Source organism: Microtus pennsylvanicus, chromosome X, assembly GCF_037038515.1.
Source record: "Microtus pennsylvanicus isolate mMicPen1 chromosome X, mMicPen1.hap1, whole genome shotgun sequence".
NCBI classification, from domain to species: domain Eukaryota; kingdom Metazoa; phylum Chordata; class Mammalia; order Rodentia; family Cricetidae; genus Microtus; species Microtus pennsylvanicus.
The window spans coordinates 35,634,078-35,656,161 of NC_134601.1; the positions used below are offsets into that span (position 1 = coordinate 35,634,078).

Here is a 22,084-nt window from a genome sequence, read left to right on the forward strand (position 1 = left end):
ACCGTGGTGCAACTAACATGTTCTTTACAGGGAAAATGTTCAAATTTTCCAACACAGCTCTCTTCAGTGTTACTGCAAATAGCTTGATTTTTTTTTAACTTGTTCAACTTGGTTTTCAGCACTAATAAATCTCAACATTGTAACCTGCAAAAAATAAAAATAAAACACTGCAAACCACACTAGTAAGCAGATTTTAAAAAAAAGCATTTGAAATATTCAAGGAAAATCAAGATTTAGTACTTCCCCCTAGGCATTGAACAATGTAATCTCCCAACATTATTACTGCATGAAGTTCAAAGTAGGCCTTAAAGACAAAATCTTTCTGTAATAAAGAAAAAGTGCAAAGTAACAAAATGAATTGTAAAGTCTTTTGCAAGAATAGGAGTTTGGACACTGGTGAGGAAAATGATTTTCATCCTTCCTTGTACACCTGACACCTATACGAACAAACTTATCGATAATGTCTGCAACACTAGTAATATATAATAGTCATTTACTTGGTCAAATAAAAAAGCAACTCCCACTAAAATTACTTGTATTCATCCTACAGAACCTAAGAGATAGGAGTGCTATTCAAAAGTGTTCACATGCACGTCGCGTCTGAAATATTCTTTCTATTCTGAAAGAGAAACTAGAGAAAAGTCACGATTCCCTCAGAAAGCAATGACTCGATGCAGGTTGTGACTTTTTATTAAAGCTCCGCGCAAAAACATGGAGATAAAGGAAGCGATTTCCATTTGCCGGTCACTATTCCAGCAACACAGCTTCAAGAGTTCTGTTTCAGGAAGAAAAGACGACCCTGCGACAAATGGGACAGCTGTTATTCTCCCATAACCAGCGGTTGATGCAGTGGACGTGGTACTCATGGGAGCAAGGTAGCACACGAAGTTTGTCGCCTTCCGTATATTCAGTAATGCAAATAGTACATGTCTTCAATGTGTCGTTTTCACCAAAATTTCTCGTTGCCAAGTTTTTAATCTGGACATTGGTGGGTCCTCTAGTTAGGTGGTTGTCATTAAAGGGGTAAAGTCGGGTTGCTTCAATACCTCCTTCAAACATCTGTGAGATACTTTCTGAATATTGATCAATGGAACTGAAGCCAGGGTTGTAGCTGGGGATGGAAGCAGAGTTGTTACCACCAGAGTTCCCTCTTCCACTCCAGGGAAGCTCACCAAAAGCTGTTGTTCTCTGCCTTAACCTGGTTTGAATCGGAAGAGATGTAGTTTCCCTTGATCCACTATTGAAGATTGTAAGAGTGGAAAACCTGGGAGTACTCACAGAGGTTCTCCCAGCTGCACGTTCAGAAAGTGTAAAGGTGCCTATCAAACCTCCAGGGTCACTTTCATAAGTGACCGTGTTGTTTGGGATCTGAGACCTTGACCGAGTTCTGCTAGCTATGCCATCTCTCTGCCGGTCTTCTGCCAGCAGAACTCTTCTGACTCTAAGGTCTCTGGTTGGCGGGCTTTGACCAGATCCTGCCGCTTCACCATTGGTATCTGTGTCTGAAGAGCTTGTCCCTTGAGCGGCAGAATTTCTTGACCCAGCCGCCACAAAACGAGCTCTACCTAGCAAGTCAGGTCCAGTTATCTGGTGTCTCAAAGTCCCATGGTGAGGGGCTCTAGAACTTCCCTCGATCTCGTTTACCAAAGGCTGCTCAAAAGTCTGAGATGAGATGCTATGATGAGATCTTCGTGGAATTTCATTTGCTGGGCGCAGAGAAGACCTACTTCTTTGAGCTCTGGCTCTGGTTCTTCGCTGGTGTTCTGGTTTCGGGCTTCTTGCCCTCCTCCGACCTCTGGTGGATGGCACATCTGTTAATGCTTCAGCAGAACTGTGTTCTGACCTAGGTGTTCTGGCAGATGATGTCTCAGATGCTGAATTTTCCACTTGCCTTTGGAGGCTGCGATCCATGTTTTCTACACTAAGACGTGTAGCAGATGGATCATTTTCATTCTCTGAGGTTTGGCTTCCATTATTACGGTTAACATTAGTCTCTAAACTGAATCTGAAATCACCACTGTTTGGATTAGTGTGGCTCACTGCCCTCCCGGACTGCTTTCCTCTCTGACCACTTCTTGTTGTATTGCCAGTCTGTCTGACAGAGCTAAGCCAATCTATTACGGAGTCACCAATGGACTCGTCATCTGAAGAGTCTCCATTTTCTTCTGAGCTCTGCGGCGGCGGCAGAGGCAGCCCCTCTTTAACTTGCTGTAGTCTTCTGAAGAGCTCCTCCCCAGTACTTTGACCTGGGGTGCCTAGCAAATGGTTGTCTCTCAGAAGTCGATAGTCTTCTCCGCTCAGATTATTTACAAATCGATGGAAAGCTTCTTCCCGATCCAAGCGATCCACTAGCCTTCTGCGCTGTGCTGCAGATTGGTCATTTCCTTGATCGCTAGAATCTGAGTTTTCCATCTTGATGAACAAGTGGACGATTATCTGTCTGTTATGACATAGTACTGAAATCCAATCAACTGGACCTTCAGTTTTCTTCGCTAGGCTTCGGGGGTCCGCGCAGGAGGGGACTGGCTGGGCTCTGCCACCTCAGCTGCCTTTGAGGCCGCCTAAGCTCTGCCGAGTGTCTGCCTCCTGCTCTCTAGCAGGCCTCAGAATGCCTGGAAGGGACCCGCCTCTAGCCCAGCGCCTGCCCATTCTGAGACGTTGCTCCAGCAACCATTATCTTCCCCATTGTTACCTAGCAGTGACAGAAATCCACTCAAGATAACTTTTCTTAAAGTCACCCCACATTACCTATTGAATGTATATCAGGTCCCCTTTCTCAGCGACTCCACAGGACTCAAGAAGTCCTATTCAGAAAGCAGATGGTTCAGCCAAAGCGTACCAGGTGGGCCTGGGGAAGAATGACTGGTAGTCCTACTCGTAGGACAAACCCGCTCTTCTTGCAAGGCTGGCATCACGCTGGGGAATTTAGTGAGATAGTGACTGCTTCATGATAGGTTGGCATCACACAGGATGTTCATTGTGCCCTTCCCCAATCACAGTGGCTAGGTGCCATCATGAGAAGGAACCAAGTGTTTGACCTTCGTTACTCTGGATGTCATGAGTACTAGGATTACATCAGAGAGCCTGAGGACACCCTGATACAGCCCTTGAGTGGGAGATAGCTGTAGGCACTATTACAGAGAAAGGGGAAGCAGATATGGACATCCTGATCCTTTCAGGTTGGCATCTGATTAGGGTGCTAAGGGGGATGTTGGTTTCTAGCCCAGCCCTCCATGTAAGTGTAAGGAACTGTTACTGTCACCCGAGGAAGGCAGGAAGTTTGATTTCTAGAGGTACCTTTCTGCCATGCATTTCCCAACCGGCTGGATGGAAAACAGAAACTCAGACCCCCTCAGAACGCTTGATTTCCACAGCCTCCTTCCTCCCACAGAACGTTCGCTGAGGGGTGACTTATGAAAACACAGACCCTGAGCCTCCTGCTCAGATCTCAGTCCTCTCTTTGCTCCCCTTCCCCACTCTTCAAAGTGTTCAAGGGCTCCTCAATTTGGTAAGTAGGCAGAACCCGAAACATAAACTCTGGAGAATGTTGAACATGGGAGCACCTGCATAGCCCTAAGGCTTGGAAAGCAGAGTGTTTGGAGTAGATGCTGTTGCTATACAAAGAAGAGATGCTCCCAAAGAAGATGGACATGTTGAAGGCCTGACCCTTGGCTAGTCCAGGATCAGCCGTTTCATAAATGGTAGACAAGGCAAGAGAACTCTATTTAAACACACCACTCTTTGCTCCTAGCAGACTTCAATGTTGGGAGACCCAGAAAGAAATCACACACTGATAAAGGTGGGTCTTCTATCCATCTGTTGCTTTCATTGGTTAATTAATAAAGAAAACTGCTTGGCCTGATAGGTCAGAACATAGGTAGGCGGGAGAGACAGAACAGATGCTGGGAGGAATAATGCAGTGAGACAGATGCTATAGCTCACCTCTTCAAGAGGGATGTAGGTTAAGATTCTTCCTGGTAAGCCACCACCTCGTGGTTCTACACTCAGTAATGGAAATGGGTTAATCAAGATGTGAGAATTATCCAGTAAGAGGCAAGATAATTGTAGTTACCCTCTACATTATTTAGACTACTTGAAATAGAATGCTTAGCAACACTTTTGTTACAGGTTTCTTGCTTAATATTGTTTGTTGTTTGTAATTTTATATTTGGTTTCTGTTCCTATTGTATATAGTTATATTGGATTTAGTTCGATCTTGTTTAGAGAAAGGGGCTATCAAGGGGGACTTCAGCCAATCACATGCTGCTTAGTGTGTCCCCTGGGGCCACAGATAGCCAATAAAAGCATCCATGTGCTCTAGCTTTCTCTCTTTGTGTTCCTGCTCTCCTGAAATATCAGAATCCTGGTTTTGTAAGTTTCCTTTCTTCTGTTTATTAAAGCTGAATATTATTTTATGTTGGTTTGGTTAATTACAACTTCCAATCCTCCTCGCCCATCAACACAAAACTGTGATTTAAAAATTAGTTGATCAGAGGAATTAGTATGATGTGTTAAGATTTCCTATGCCAGACTTAGTCCATCACTTCTGATTTCAGGTCCCTGCAGCTCCTCAGGGTATAGACGGAATGCAGCCAGATTCTCTGAGAGTATATAAGACAAATGGTATCTAACCCAGTGCCCAGTAGAGCCCTTGTTCCCCCTTGGAACCTCATGAGCACAGACTTTACTGTCTATGTTTCTATTGGCATGTTGGTCTTCCCATATCCTACTCATTAAGCTTTATGTACAGTGTTCGAGGACTTCTCTAGTCAACACCTCAGAACTCTTCTACATCCCTCCTGTGACCTCATTCCTAAGGCCTACAGACTGCAAGGTCACATTTATAACAATAATGATTCCCACCCTGGTACCAAGGTTCTGGACTTATTTCATTTCTCATTTTCATGACAAAATATGAGACCAAAGTACGTTCAGTAGAAAAGGGCATATTTTGTGCAGGCGTAGGAGCGAATGCAGCCTGTCATATTGGGATACCATGGTAGTGACAGTGCCTCCAGCTCTTGAGGCAGGCTGTTGAGACAGCTCTTTACACTGTGCCAGTGGTGACGAGGCAGAGAATGACGATGCTATGCTCAGTTTGCTTTTTCCTTTTGTCCTCTTTGTTCACTCTGGGAGCCCAGCCCATTGACTTTTGCCGCCCATTCCCAGGGTATATTCCCTGAGAGCTGTCTCTATAGAAATGCGCTACTCGACTGGCCCAAATTCACTTATGTTGGCAAGAAAGATCAACCACATAATCAAAATGAAGACCATGTACGTCAACCCTGTCACCAGCATTGTACCAAATGGGAGGAAACTGAAAACATTTCATTTCGAATAAGAAGGTGAAAAGTCCACTTTCTTCACTCTTATTCAATTCAGTGCTGAAATCTTAGTCAAAGCAATAAGACAAGAGACAGAAGCCAAAAGAAAACAGAAGTAGTCAAATTACCTCTCAGATACTGTACTTGAGATATCCAAAGGAGTCTTAGATATCATAAACCTTTTCGGCACAGTAGCAGAATACCAAATAAACCTATAGAATTAGATGTTTCTCTATATAAATACTGAGCTTACTGAGAGAGAAATAAAACAATTCCTTTAGTAATTGCAAAAATAAAATCACCTAGGCAATTGGACTAGTGAGATAGCCCACTGATAAGAGACCATGCTACTCTTCCAGAGAACTAAAGTTTGGGAAACTCACAACTTCCTCCAACTCCAGCTCCCTGAGATCCAGTGCTATCTTCTGGTCATTGAGAGCACTTGCATACACACATCTATAAACAAAAATACATAACTATACATAATTATACAAACAAAATGTCAAAAATTAATTGGCTAGGAATAAACCTAACTTTTAAGCTGAATATTTGTTCAAGGCACTGGCAATTATAATGAAGCTGGGCAGTGGTACCACATGCTTTTTTCCCCAGCACTCACGAGGCAGAGGAGGCAGATCTCTGTGGGTTCGAGGCCAGCCTGGTCTACAGAGCAAGATCCAGAACAGATTCCAAAGCTACACATAGAAACCCTGTCTTGAAAAACCAAAAAGAAGACATGTGCAATTAAAATTTTATTATATTTTTCACTTCTTTCTTTGTGTGAGTATACACATTCACTTGCCACAGTGGGTGTGTGGAGGTCCGAGGACCACTTCCATCAAATAGCTCCCAGGATCTAAATGGAGCTTTTCAGACTTAGTAGCATATGCCATTACCTGCTAAGCCATCTCTCTAGCCCTACAATTAAAAATGTAAAACAACAGTTAGCAATTGTTGTAGGAGGGGGAGGGGAGAGGGTGAGTGCAGGAGTGGGACATTTTGAGCGGTATTATTTATAAAGCAATGAAATAAACAAACAAACAAAGCAATAAATATGTTAAACATCGGGCCTGGAGAGATGGCTTGGCAGCTAACAGCACTGGCTGCTCTTCCAGAGGGCCTGGCTTCAATTCCCAGCACCCACATGGCAGCTCACATGTCCAGTTCCAGAGGATCTGACACCTTCAGACCAAAGCAGATAAAATAAATTTTCATAAATAATAAAATATTTAAAACAGCAAAGAAACAATTTGAAGAATGACTTTCTGATATGAATTTAAAAATTAAATTTGTGAAAATGGTGATCTTACCAAAAGCAATTGACAGATTCAGTGCGATCCCAATCAAAATTATCATGTTATTCTTCACAGAATTGCTAAAGATATTCCAAAATTCACACAGAGACACAAAACATCACACATAACCAAAGCTATCCTAAGCATGGCAATGCCTGATTTGGTCATAATACAGAATTATAGAGACAAAAACAGCATGCTACCAGCACCAAAACAGAGACAAGACAAAGTAATAGAAAGGAGACTCAGAGTAAATCCACACAGGTACAGGTTGGCATGTGTGTCTGAGACAGGATCCCTTGCAGCTCAGGATGGTCTTGCCTTGAACTACTGATAGTCCTGCCACTATCTCCCAAGTCCTGAAAGAGCAGAAGGTCATTTGACCTATCTTTTGACAAAGGTGCCCAAAGCTCACACCGCAGAAAGCACCACATTTTCACCAAATGGTGCTGAGAAAACTGTATGTTCTCCTGAAGAAGAATTAGTCTAAGTCACTATCTCTCACCTAATTGTACAGAGGTCAATTAGGTCTGCAACAACGACCTTAATAAAAGGCTTTCAATTTTGAAACTGCTGGCCTGAAACGGGGAGAACTTGTCATGTGAGGCAAGGCATGGAAAGGACATTCTGACAGGAGCTCCAAGTACTCAGGAGGCACAACTGAAAGATTCGGTATTCTAAAACTGTACAGCTGCACAGCAAAGGGAATAGGCATCAGAGTGGAGATGCCACATACAGAAGGGAGGAATTTTTTGCTAGCTCTATACCTGACACTGAAAAAAAAATACTCAACTATCAGTATCCAAATCATTCAATCAATACATTGACCAATGAACTAAACAAAATACTCTTAGAAGAAGAAAGGCAAATATGGCTGATAAAGGTAGGGAAAATGTTCAACATCCTTAGACAGCACTAGGTTGCAAGGTAAAACTACATTCAGATTCCATTTAACTGCAGCTGATATGGCCACCAAAGACAAAGCAGCGACATCACATGCTGGCAAGAATGTGAGAAAATGAAACCTGGTGGAGATGTCAATCCAGCCACTGTGGAAAATCACAGTGCAGGTTCCTTGAAGCACTGACAATAGAACTGTCACATGATGTAGCTGCAGGACTGCTGGGAATAGCTGCAGGGGAATTTGAGCCAGCCTGTTACAGAGAGACAAGGGAGCCCCTGTTTCTTTTGTGGCACTATTCACAATGGCCAAGTTATGGCATCATCCTAGGTGTTCCTCAACAGATTAATGGATAAAGGAAATTTGATGTCTCTCTCTCTCACACAGACACACACACCATACAAGATATGAAAGAGGAAGAGTAACTATTTAGGGAGAGAATGGGAACTAGGAGAAAAAGGAAAGAGTACAAAAGAGCATGAACAAACTAAAATGATATGTGTGTATGGAAATGTCATATTGAAACTCATTATTTCCTGTACTATGTGAAAACTTTTAATTAAAAGATGTTCTATCGGTTTACGAGCTACCCTACCAGCACGGAGACCTGATCTTGGCCCCAGGAGAGCCAGCATTGGGGTGAGTTTCTGACCCCTTGGCAGCAGCCCGGGACAGGGAACTCAGAAGTTCCTCAACCCCCTATCCTTCCTGGGCTCTCTGCAGGGCCTCTACTCGCTGCATACTGCCTCTTTCTTCCTTTCCCACCTAGCTTGCATCCAGAACCCTCCCCCCCTTTGCCCCCTCCCATCTTTGGATACATAACATCACCCAGCTCAGCCTTTCTGGGCGCTGGGTCTGAATCCTCAGGGCAACCAGGCGGGCGGGAGTTCCTTTGTTTCAAAAGCCTGCCTGCACCAAGCAAGGTAGGCGCTTTGTTTATGAGCTACCCAACCAGCATGGAGACCTGATCTTGGGGCCAGGAGAGACAGCATTGGGGAGAGCCATCATTGGGCATGGAGATCTGATCTCGGCACCAGGAGAGCCATCACTGGGGAGAGCCATCACTGGGGCGGTACATCAGTAGGCAAGGAGACCTGGTCCTGTAAAAGAGGATCCATAGGGGAGCATTCGGAGGAAGAGATGGGCAGACACCAATGCAAGAATTCACCCAACAATCTCAAAAGCAACATGAAACCACCAGAAACCAGCGACCTCACAACAGGAGTACATGAACATCTTAATCAAGAAGAGGTAGAAAAAATTGACTTTATGAAAGTGATTGACGCCCTTAAACAGCATGTAAAGAACGCCCTTATAGAAATGGATGAGAAATACAACAGAAAGTTTGAAGAACTAAATAAATCAGTGAAGGATACCCTAGAAAACCAAGGAAAAACAATCAAGCAGATAATGGAAACAGTTCAAGACTTAAAAACTGAAATGGAGGCAAAGAAGAAAACACAAACAGAGGGCCAGCTGGACATAAAAAATTTCAGTAAACAAACAGAGACTATAGAAACAAGCATAACCAACAGATTACAAGAGATAGAAGAAAGAATCTCACATTCTGAAGATACCATAGAGAAAATAAACACACTGATCAAAGAAAACAGCAAGTCCAAAAAACTCTCATCACAAAACATTCAGGAAATCTGGAACACAATAAAAAGACCGAACTTAAGAATAATAGGAGTAGAAGAAGGAGAAGAAGTGCAGCTCAACGGTCCAGAAAATATATTTAATAAAATTGTAGAAGAAAACTTTCCCAACCTAAAGAAAGATATACCTATGAAGGTTCAGGAAGCATACAGAACACCGAATAGGCAGGATCAAAAAAAAAAAATCCCCTCGCCATATAATAATCAAAACACAAGGCATACAGAATAAAGAAAGAATATTAAGAGCTTCAAAGGAAAAAGGCCAAGTTACTTATAAAGGTAAACCTATCAGACTTACACCTTACTTCTCCATGGAAACCATGAAAGCCAGAAGGTCCTAGATAGATGTACTTCAGAAATTAAGAGACCATGGATGCAAGCCCAGACTACTATACCCAGCCAAGCTTTCGTTCACTATAAATGGAGAAAATAAAATTTTCCAGGATAAAAACAAATTTAAACAATACGTAGCCACATATTCAGCCTTACAGAAACTAATAGAAGGAAAATCACTAACCAAGGAGTCCAACAATGAACACAATAACTCAGACATCTAGAGACCCTTCACCAACACAACTCAAAGAAGGGAAACACACAAACTCTATGACTAAAAAAGTGACCCGAGTTAACAACCACTGGTCATTAATATCACTTAATGTCAATGGACTCAACTCACCTATAAAAAGGCACAGGCTAAGAGATTGGATAAGAAAACAGGATCCAACATTCTGCTGTTTACAAGAAACACACCTTAACCACAAAGACAGGCACCTACTCAGAGTAAAGGGCTGGGAAAAGGCTTATCAAGCAAATGGACCTAAGAAATAAGCAGGTGTGGCCATACTAATCTCTAACAAAGTTGACTTCAAACTTAAATCAATCAGAAGAGATGGAGAGGGGCATTTTATACTCATAACAGGAACAGTTCATCAGGATGAAGTCTCAATCCTGAATATCTATGCCCCTAATATAAAAGCACCCACGTACATAACAGAAACATTGCTAAAACTCAAGGCAGCCATCAAACCGTACACACTAATAGTAGGAAACTTCAACACTCCTCACTCACCAATGGACAGGTCAATCAGACAGAAACCTAACAGAGAAATAAGAGAATTAATGGAGGTAATGAAGCAAATGGACTTAACAGACATCTATAGAACATTCCACCCAAGTAGGAGAGAATATACCTTCTTCTCTGCAGCTCATGGAACCTTCTCGAAAATGGACCACAAAGTCGGTAACAAAGCAAACATCCACAGTTACAAAAAAAAATTAGTAACCACCTGTGTCTTATCAGAACACCATGGATTAAAGATACAATTCAACAACAATGCTACCCCAGAAAGCCTACAAATTCATGAAAACTGAACAGTCAACTACTGAACCATACCTGGATTAAGGAAGAAATAAAGAAAGAAATTAAAGTCTTCCTGGAATTCAATGAAAACAAAGAAACAGCATACTCAAACTTATGGGACACTATGAAAGCAGTCGTGAGAGGAAAGTTCATAGCACTAAGTGCCCACTTAAAGAAAACAGAGAAAGCACACATTGGAGACTTAACAGCCCACCTGAAAGCTCTAGAAAAAAAAAAGCAAATACACCTAGGAGGAGTAGAAGACTGGAAATAACCAAACTGAGGGCTGAAATCAACAAAATAGAAACAGAAAAAACAATCCAAAGAATCAATGAAACAAAAAGCTGGTTCCTGGAGAAAATCAACAAGATTGACAAACCCCTATCCAAACTAATCAAACGGCAGAGAAAGAATTTGCAAATTAATAAGATCAGAAATGAAAAGGGGAACATAACCACAGACACAGAGGAAATTCAGAGAATCATTAGATCTTACAACAAAAGCTTGTATGCCACAAAACTGGAAAATGTAAAAGAAATGGACACTTTCTTAGATAAATACCATATACCAAATTTAAACCAGTACCAGGTGAACAATCTAAATAGACCTGTTAGTTGCGAAGAATTAGAAGCTGTTATCAAAAACCTCCCTACCAAAAAAGCCCAGGACCAGACGGTTTTAATGCAGAATTCTACCAGAACTTCCAAGAAGAACTAATACCTATACTCCTTAATGTATTTCACAATATAGAAACAGAAGAGTCATTGCCAAATTCCTTTTGTGAAGCTACAGTTACTCTGATACCAAAACCGCACAAAGATTCAACCAAGAAAGAGAATTATAGGCCAATCTCACTCATGAACATCGATGCAAAAATCCTCAATAAAATACTCGCAAACCTAATCCAAGAACACATTAGAAAAAATATCCATTATGATGAAGTAGGCTTCATCCCAGAGATGTAGGGCTGGTTCAACATACAAAAATCTGTCAATGTAATCTGTCATATAAATTAACTGTAAGAAAAAACCATATGATCGCTTCATTAGATGCTGAAAAGGCTTTTGACAAAATTCAACATCCCTTTATGATAAAAGTCTTGGAGAGATTAGGGATACAAGGGTCATACCTAAATATAATAAAAGCTATTTACAGCTAGCCGACAGCTAACATCAAATTAAACGGAGAGAAACTTAAAGCCATCCCACTAAAATCAGGAACATGACAAGGCTGTTCACTCTCTCCATACCTCTTCAATATAGTGCTTGAAGTTATAGCAATAGCAATAAGACAGCATAAGGGGATCAAGGGGACTCAAATCGGAAAGGAAGAAGTTAAACTTTCGTTATTTGCAGATGATATGATAGTGTACATAAGCGACCCCAAAAACTCCACCAAAGAACTCCTACAGCTGATAAACACCTTTAGTAATGTGGTCGGATACAAGATCAACTCCAAAAAATCAGTCGACCTCTTATACACAAATGATATGGAAGCAGAGAGAGAAATCAGAGAATCATCACCTTTCACGATAGCCACAAACAGCATAACATATCTTGGGGTAACTCTAACCAAGGAAGTGAAAGATCTATTTGACAAGAACTTTAAGGCATTGAAGAAAGAAATTGAAGAGGATACCAGAAAATGGAAGGATCTCCCTTGCTCTTGGATTGGGAGGATCAACATAGTAAAAATGGCAATTCTACCAAAGGCTATTTATAGTTTCAATGCAATACCCATCAAGGTCCCATCAAAATTCTTCACAGATCTTGAGATGACAATAATCAACTTTATATAGAAAAACAAAAAACTCAGGATAGCCAAAACAATCTTATACAATAAAGGAACTTCTGGAGGCATTGCAATCCCTGACTTCAAACTCTATTACAGAGCTACAGTAATGAAAACAGCATTGTACTGGCATAAAAACAGAGAAGTCGACCAATGGAATCATATAGAAGACCCGGTTTTTAGCCCACAAACGTATGAACACCTCATTTTTGATAAAGAAGCGAAAACTATACAATGGAAGAAAGAAAGCATCTTTAATAAATGATGCTGGCACAACTGGATGTCAACCTGTAGAAGAATGAAAATAGACCCATATCTATCTCCATGCACAAAACTCAAGTCCAAATGGATTAAAGACCTCAATATCAATCTGAACACACTGAATCTGATAGAAGAGAAAGTGGGAAGTACCCTACAACAGATGGGCACAGGAGATCACTTCCTATGTATTACCCCAGCAGCACAGACATTAAGGGCAACATTGAGTAAATGGGACCTACTAAAACTGAGAAGCTTCTGTAAAGCAAAGGACACTGTCACTAAGACAAAAAGGTAACCTACTGACTGGGAGAAGATGTTCAACAACCCTGCAACAGACAAAGGTATGATCTCCAAAATACATAAAGAACTCAAGAAACTAGACTTTAAAATGCTAATTAACCCAATTAATAAACGGGGCACTGAACTGAACAGAGTATTCTTAAAAGAAGAAATTCAAATGGTCAAAGGATACTTAAGGTCATGCTCAAACTCCCTAGCTATCAGGGAAATGCAAATCAAAGCAACTTTGAGATATCATCTTACACCTGTCAGAATGGCTAAAATCAAAAACACCAATGATAGCCTTTGCTGGAGAGGTTGTGGTGAAAGGGGTACCCTTATCCATTGCTGGTGGGAATGCAAACTTGTGCAACCACTTTGGAAATCAGTGTGGCGGTTTCTCAGGAAATTTGGGATCAACCTACCCCTGGACCCAGCAATACCACTCTTGGGAATATACCCAAGAGATGCCCGATCATATGACAAAAGCATTTGTTCATCTATGTTCATAGCAGTATTATTTGCAATAGTCAGAACCTGGAAACAACCTAGATGTCCTTCAATGGAAGAATGGATGAAGTAAGTGTGGAATATATACACATTAGTGTACTACTCTGCCATAAAAAACAATGACTTCTCGAAATTTGCATGCAAATGGATGGAAATAGAAAACACTATCCTGAGTGAGGTAACCCAGATCCAAAAAGAGCATCATGGGATGTACTCACTCATAATTGGTTTCTAGCCATAAATAAAGGCCACTGAGTCTATAATTTGTGATCCTAAAGAAGCTAAATATGGTGAACCTAAAGAAAAACATATAGCTATTATCCCTGCTATGGGAAATAGACAAGATTGTTGGGCAAAAAATTGGGATCTTGGGGGTGGGGTGGGATGGGGGTAAGGGGAGAAGGGGAGAGAAAAGTGAGAAGGGGAGGATGGGGGAAATTGGGGAAACGGGATGATTGGGGATAAAACAAGGTTGGATAGAGGAGCAGGGAATCACATAACTTAATTAAGGTAACCACCTTAGGGTTGGTAAGAGACTTGAACCTAGAGTGGCTCCCAGGTGTCCAGGGCAATGTCCCCAGTTAGTTCCTTGGGCAGCTGAGAATAGGGAACCTGAAATGATCCTAGCCTATAGCCATTCTGATGAATATCTTGTATATCACCATAGAACCTTCATCTAGCGATGGATGGAGATAGAACAGAGACCCACACTGGAGCACTGGACTGAGCTTCCAAGGTCCCAATGAGGAACAGAAGGAGGGAGAACATGAGCATGTAAGTCAGGACCACGAGAGGTGCACCCACCCACTGAGACAGTGGGGCTGATCTATTGGGAGCTCACCAAGGCCAGCTGGACTGTGACTGAAAAAGCATGGGATAAAACCGGACTCTCTGAACATGGCGAACAATGAGGGCTGATGAGAAGTCAAGGACAATGGCACTGGGTTTTGATCCTACTTCATGTTCGGGCTTTGTGGGAGCCTAGCCAGTTTGGATGTTCACCTTCCTCGACCTGGATGGAGGGGGGAGGGCCTTGGACTTTCCACAGGGCAGGGAACCCTGACTGCTCTTCGGACTGGAGAGGAAGGGAAAGAGGAGTGGGAGGAGGGGGAGAGGGGCTTGAGGAGAGGGAGGGAAATGGGAGGCTGGGAGGAGGCGGAATTTTTTTTCAGTAAAAAAAAAAAATGTTCTATCTATAGTAAAAGCAATCACCAGGAAAGCAAAGTGTTTTTTTTACCTGTAAAGCTGTTCGCCTGGCTATTTTTTCTGAACTTGTGACAAAGTAGCAGCCAATTGCTTAAAAGCAACAGTCCTTAAATGGATCTCTATTTTGATTGCTTCTACATACTAAACCTATGTCTCTGCATGCCTCTCTCTGTGTATTAGAAGGTGAAGAAAAAGCCCCTCCTTCTGTCTTTTGTTTTGTTTTGTTTTGTTTTGTTGAGACAGGGTTTCTCTGTAGCTTTGGAGCCTGTCCTGGAACTAGCTCTTGTAGACCAGGCTATCCCCAAACTCAGAGATATAAGCCTGCCTCTGCCTCCCAAGTGCTGGGATTAAAGGCGTGTGCCACCCCAGCCCAGAAGCCCTCCTTCTGTCTTATTTGGTTCTTATGACTGCAGATGTGACAGTGAGAAGCACAGCCTACATTCCGAGTGAACTTTGCTCACATTTACCGATAGTGTTCCTCAACAGATCAATGGATAAAGGAAATTTGATGTCTCTCTGTCTCTCTCTCACAGACACACACACACATATAAGATATGAAAGAGGAAGAGTAACTACTTAGGGAAAGAAGGGGAACTAGGAGAAAAAGGAAAGAGTACAAAAGAGCATGAACAAACTACAATGATATGTGTGTATGGAAATGTCATATTGAAACTCATTATTTCCTATACTAAGATGAATTACTCCTTAGTCCCAGCAAGTTGAGAGGTGAGAGGGAGAGCCTGGCTTTGAAGATGACCTTGCGTCTGTAAAATATTAAAAGTTCAAGGTAGGAGCTATAGATTATCCATCATTATAGTTGAAAGTGGATGGCCTGGTGAATTTAAATTCAAAATATTAAAGTGTTCAAAACCTTGGAGTGGTTTCTGAGTCAGACTACCAGTCCACATCTGGTCTATGTCACTTCTTGTGATGATTTTCAAAAATTAATTTAACATTCATTCACCTCTGTGCTCTTATTTTAAAATTGAAAGTAAATGTAACACTTACTTCATATATTTAATTTCAAAATTTAAATTGGTTAGTGTTCATAAATGCCTTTGAGTAGAGCCTCGCGAATTAAGTGAGCAATGAAGGCTAGCTATTATTGCATTCACCATTACACTTTGCTCTCTCAAATTTATCGAAAATGCAACCAACGTGCGCCAACGTTTCTATTTGGACATCCTTGTCGCCAGCACATTTCACTCTCGAAATTTTAAATAATTCTTCCAAACAATTCTTTGAAAGTTTTTCATTCTGGTGAGGATTCCAAATGAAGAGAGTTTTAATGTTCATTCCAAGTGACACAGTAAAAGACCAAATAATGTTATTATGTCTAATTCATGATTCCATCTAAGATTTATTTTCATAACCCAAAGCTATCCATTTTAAGTCCTATAGCTACATAGCCTTGTTTTTATTCCCCTTCTGTGAACTTCTTGACTGCTTGAGTCATATTGCATATTTGTAATCTCTAAATGGAATATAGTTCTTTGGACATAGTATATGTTAACCAATGTTAAAAATATCTTGGAATGTGCTAGAATTCCTCCTCCTCCGTTTTTCCCAGGTAGCTAAAGCATCACTAGCATTAACTATTCATTTTCAGGAGTGAGAGTCCTTTTCTTTTTATCAAGTGGGCAAGTAGGCACTTGCAACGCTCTTGCCCTACTCCTCTTCAGAAAATATAAACAATCATCTTCCCAAGAATCCTGCTATTTTTTCTGATATCATGACAACACTATGTAGCTAAAAATGAGAGAAACAATAAGTTCAGAACTCTCGAGCATGTCTCTCAGGAGTTTCTTGAGAAAGAATTAGAAAACTCCTTTAAATTAATGGAAGTCCTGAACTCACAGAAAAGAAGAATACACCTAACTGACTTTGACCTAAAATGGCATTTAAGCCAAAGTCTGGGAAATTATACTATCTAAGAAATGCCACACTAAAATAGGTACCCCTCAGAGCATTCTTGGTGAGTGTGTGCTCCATGTCTAGGCAAATGTTTGGCATGTAGTCAGATGAAAAATTATTACGTCATTTGTTGAATGGATTAAACAATTCTAATAAAAACCATGAGTAGAAAAAAATATTAAGCAAGCAACATATAAAAAAAGTGTTGCTAAGCATTCTATTTCAAGGAGTCTAAATAATGTAGAGGGTAACTACAATTATCTTGCCTCTTACTGGATAATTCTCACATCTTGATTAACCCATTTCTATTACTGAGTGTAGAACCACGAGGTGGTGGCTTACCAGGAAGGATCTTAACCTACATCCCTCTTGAAGAGGTGAGCTATAGCATCTGTCTCACTGCCTTATTCCTCCCAGCATCTGTTCTGTCTTCCCCACCTACCTATGTTCGGACCTATCAGGCCAAGCAGTTTTCTTTATTAATTAACCAATGAAAGCAACAGATAGATAGAAGACCCACCTTTATCAGTGTGTGATTTCTTTCTGGGTCTCCCAACATTGGAGTCTGCTAGGAGCAAAGAGTGGTGTGTTTAAATGGAGTTCTCTTGCCTTGTCTACCATTTAAGAAGCGGCTGATCCTGGACTAGCCAAGGGTCAGGCCTTCAACATGTCCATCTTCTTTGGGAGCATCTCTTCTTTGTATAGCAACAGCATCTACTCCAAACACTCTGCTTTCCAAGCCTTAGGGCTATGCAGGTGCTCCCATGTTCAACATTCTCCAGAGTTTATGTATCTGGCTCTGCCTACTTACCAAATTGAGGAGCCCTTGAACACTTTGAAGAGTGGGGAAGGGGAGCAAAGAGAGGACTGAGATCTGAGCAGGAGGCTCAGGGTCTGTGTTTTCATAAGTCACCCCTCAGCGAACGTTCTGTGGAAGGAAGGAGGCTGTGGAAATCAAGCGTTCCAATGGGTCTGAGTTTCTGTTTTCCATCCAGCCGGTTGGGAAATGCATGGCAGAAAGGTACCTCTAGAAGTCAAACTTCCTGCCGACCTCGGGTGACAGTAACAGTTCCTTACACTTACATGGAGGGCTGGGCTAGAAACCAACATCCCCCTTAGCACCCTAATCAGATGCCAACCTGAAAGGATCAGCATGTCCATATCTGCTTCCCCTTCCTCTGTAATAGTGCCTACAGCTATCTCCCACTCAAGGGCTGTATCAGGGTGTCCTCAGGCTCTCTGACATAATCCTAGTACTCATGACATCCAGAGTAACGAAGGTCAACCTCTTGGTTCCTTCTCATGATGGCCCCTGGCCACTGTGATTGGGAAAGGGCACAATGAACATCCTATGTGATGCCAACCTACCATGAAGCAGTCACTATCTCACTAAATTCCCCAGCGTGATGCCAGCCTTGCAAGAAGAGTGGGTTTGTCCTACGAGTAGGACTACCAGTCACTCTTCCCCAGGCCCACCTGGTACGCTTTGGCTGAACCATCTGCTTTCTGAATAGGACTTCTTGAGTCCTGTGGAGTAGCTGAGAAAGGGGACCCGAAATACATTCAATAGGTTGTGTGGGGTGACTTTAAGAAAAGTTATCTTGAGTGGATTTCTGTCACTGCTAGGTAACAATGGGGAAGATAATGGTTGCTGGAGCAACGTCTCAGAATGGGCAGGTGCCTGGCTAGAGGCGGGTCCCTTCCAGGCATTCTGAGGAGGGCTAGAGAGCAGGAGGCAGACACTCGGCAGAGCTTAGGTGGCCTCAAAGGCAGCTGAGGTGGCAGAGCCCAGCCAGTCCCCTCCTGCGCGGACCCCCGAAGCCTAGCGAAGAAAACTGAAGGTCCAGTTGATTGGATTTCAGTACTATGTCATAACAGACAGATAATCGTCCACTTGTTCATCAAGATGGAAAACTCAGATTCTAGCGATCAAGGAAATGACCAATCTGCAGCACAGCGCAGAAGGCTAGTGGATCGCTTGGATCGGGAAGAAGCTTTCCATCGATTTGTAAATAATCTGAGCGGAGAAGACTATCGACTTCTGAGAGACAACCATTTGCTAGGCACCCCAGGTCAAAGTACTGGGGAGGAGCTCTTCAGAAGACTACAGCAAGTTAAAGAGGGGCTGCCTCTGCCGCCGCCGCAGAGCTCAGAAGAAAATGGAGACTCTTCTGATGACGAGTCCAATGGTGACTCCGTAATAGATTGGCTTAGCTCTGTCAGACAGACTGGCAATACAACAAGAAGTGGTCAGAGAGGAAAGCAGTCCGGGAGGGCAGTGAGCCACACTAATCCAAACAGTGGTGATTTCAGATTCAGTTTAGAGACTAATGTTAACCGTAATAATGGAAGCCAAACCTCAGAGAATGAAAATGAACCATCTGCTACACGTCTTAGTGTAGAAAACATGGATCGCAGCCTCCAAAGGCAAGTGGAAAATTCAGCATCTGAGACATCATCTGCCAGAACACCTAGGTCAGAACACAGTTCTGCTGAAGCATTAACAGATGTGCCATCCACCAGAGGTCGGAGGAGGGCAAGAAGCCCGAAACCAGAACACCAGCGAAGAACCAGAGCCAGAGCTCAAAGAAGTAGGTCTTCTCTGCGCCCAGCAAATGAAATTCCACGAAGATCTCATCATAGCATCTCATCTCAGACTTTTGAGCAGCCTTTGGTAAACGAGATCGAGGGAAGTTCTAGAGCCCCTCACCATGGGACTTTGAGACACCAGACAACTGGACCTGACTTGCTAGGTAGAGCTCGTTTTGTGGCGGCTGGGTCAAGAAATTCTGCCGCTCAAGGGACAAGCTCTTCAGACACAGATACCAATGGTGAAGCGGCAGGATCTGGTCAAAGCCCGCCAACCAGAGACCTTCAAGTCAGAAGAGTTCTGCTGGCAGAAGACCGGCAGAGAGATGGCATAGCTAGCAGAACTCGGTCAAGGTCTCAGATCCCAAACAACACGGTCACTTATGAAAGTGACCCTGGAGGTTTGATAGGCACCTTTACACTTTCTGAACGTGCAGCTGGGAGAAGCTATGTGAGTACTCCCAGGTTTTCCACTCTTACAATCTCAAATAGTGGATCATGGGAAACTACATCTCTTCCGATTCAAACCAGGTTAAGGCAGAGAACAACAGCTTTTGGTGAGCTTCCCTGGAGTGGAAGAGGGAACTCTGGTGGTAACAACTCTGCTTCCATCCCCAGCTACAACCCTGGCTTCAGTTCCATTGATCAATATTCAGAAAGTATCTCACAGATGTTTGAAGGAGGTATTGAAGCAACCCGACTTTACCCCTTTAATGACAACCACCTAACTAGAGGACCCACCAATGTCCAGATTAATAACTTGGCAACGAGAAATTTTGGTGAAAACGACACATTGAAGACATGTACTATTTGCATTACTGAATATATGGAAGGCGACAAACTTCGTGTGCTACCTTGCTCCCATGAGTACCACGTCCACTGCATCAACCGCTGGTTATGGGAGAATAACAGCTGTCCCATTTGTCGCAGGGTCGTCTTTTCTTCCTGAAACAGAACTCTTGAAGCTGTGTTGCTGGAATAGTGACCGGCAAATGGAAATCGCTTCCTTTATCTCCATGTTTTTGTGCAGAGCTTTAATAAAAAGTCACAACCTGCATCGAGTCATTGCTTTCTGAGGGAATCGTGACTTTTCTCTAGTTTCTCTTTCAGAATAGAAAGAATATTTCAGACGCGACGTGCATGTGAACACTTTTGAATAGCACTCCTATCTCTTAGGTTCTGTAGGATGAATACAAGTAATTTTAGTGGGAGTTGCTTTTTTATTTGACCAAGTAAATGACCATTATATATTACTAGTGTTGCAGACATTATCGATAAGTTTGTTCGTATAGGTGTCAGGTGTACAAGGAAGGATGAAAATCATTTTCCTCACCAGTGTCCAAACTCCTATTCTTGCAAAAGACTTTACAATTCATTTTGTTACTTTGCACTTTTTCTTTATTACAGAAAGATTTTGTCTTTAAGGCCTACTTTGAACTTCATGCAGTAATAATGTTGGGAGATTACATTGTTCAATGCCTAGGGGGAAGTACTAAATCTTGATTTTCCTTGAATATTTCAAATGCTTTTTTTTAAAATCTGCTTACTAGTGTGGTTTGCAGTGTTTTATTTTTATTTTTTGCAGGTTACAATGTTGAGATTTATTAGTGCTGAAAACCAAGTTGAACAAGTTAAAAAAAAATCAAGCTATTTGCAGTAACACTGAAGAGAGCTGTGTTGGAAAATTTGAACATTTTCCCTGTAAAGAACATGTTAGTTGCACCACGGTGTTAATGGAGGTGGCATTGGGGAGAGGGAGGAGGCTCACAAACTAGTGTTGGAAAAGGTGATCCTAGAATTGATAAGGAAATGTGCCAGGAGATATTCAGTCTTTAGGTACGTGATTTTCAGAATCCATCCAAGGTAGGAAAATGCTTAGCTCTGTTACCTTAAGCAATGGGTTTTTTTTTTCTTCTGGAAAAACTTTATTTCTGTGCCCAGTATTCTCTGCTTTTGGCAATGTCTTATATTTACGAAGGGTTTTCATTTACACATTTTGTATTTAACCTCCTGCTTCTATGATTTTAAGTCGGTGCTCCAACTCCTCATGATAAAGAGACTAATGTTGCAAATGACGGTTAAAGGCCATTAGTGTTTGCTAGAATGCAGTGTCCCATTAAAGTTGACCTTGTTTTTTAAACAGATGAAGGAGATGTTCTTAATTCTTTTGTGAAAGGAAATCATTTGTAATCTGCCTTAGTTGATTATTTAAGATATGTTTTCCTGACTGGCTTCCCTGTCACACTCTTACCAACAGTGTGCAGGACATGGAAGCCATGCTTGCAGAGCTCTTTGGGTCTTAAAACGACTATGATTGTTGCTCCACCAAGTATTCTCTCTGGACCTTTCTAACAGGCAGAGAGCACACATGTGAGGGTGTCTGCTTTTCCCCTTCAGTACAGTTCACTATGTTTATGATCAATAGCAGTGTTGTAATTGAGTTACCTAGTCAATGGTTTTCAGAAAACTGTTTTTAAATGTACATTGCTGTATCATGCTTCACTTGGCAAGGTCTGAGGAAAGAGTATTTCCCAGTCACACTTTAAAAAAATAAAAACAGCTGTGACCTCAACGAAAAACAGAAAACTTACCTCGATACTTAGATCCATTGTCAAAGGTAATATCATTGGTTTCAGTGACTGAAGCTAAATAAGCTGTTTCCAGCAATGCCTGTATAGCAGTGTTGAGAAAAAGCAAAATTTATATTAAGAATTCCAGGAGGCCAAGCTGTTTCTGGCTCGTGGATACATCATGGAAAAACATTGTCCCTCCTTTCAGACCAAGCTTTCTAGTTATTCAGGAAGATTAATAAGACATGGAACCTTTGTTGTATGACTTCAATCCCTTTTCCGTTTCCCACTTTAATACTCTGTACTATGTTTCACTCTATGTTCTCTCTGCATATTCGAAAGAACAAGTAGGCTGAGAGTATTCCTGAGGTAAAACCATTACAGCTGCTGCCTCCTTTCCACCCTGACATTTCTCTTTGGAGGAAG

General features: G+C 41.9%; 2 pseudogenes; one reads left to right on the forward strand and one right to left on the reverse strand.

The window, feature by feature from the left end:
* Positions 1 to 780: 780 nt before the first annotated feature.
* Positions 781 to 2,483, reverse strand: LOC142841730 (E3 ubiquitin-protein ligase RLIM pseudogene; annotated as a pseudogene).
* Positions 2,484 to 18,387: 15,904 nt separating this feature from the next.
* LOC142841717 (E3 ubiquitin-protein ligase RLIM pseudogene) lies at positions 18,388 to 20,037 on the forward strand (annotated as a pseudogene).
* Positions 20,038 to 22,084: the final 2,047 nt, after the last annotated feature.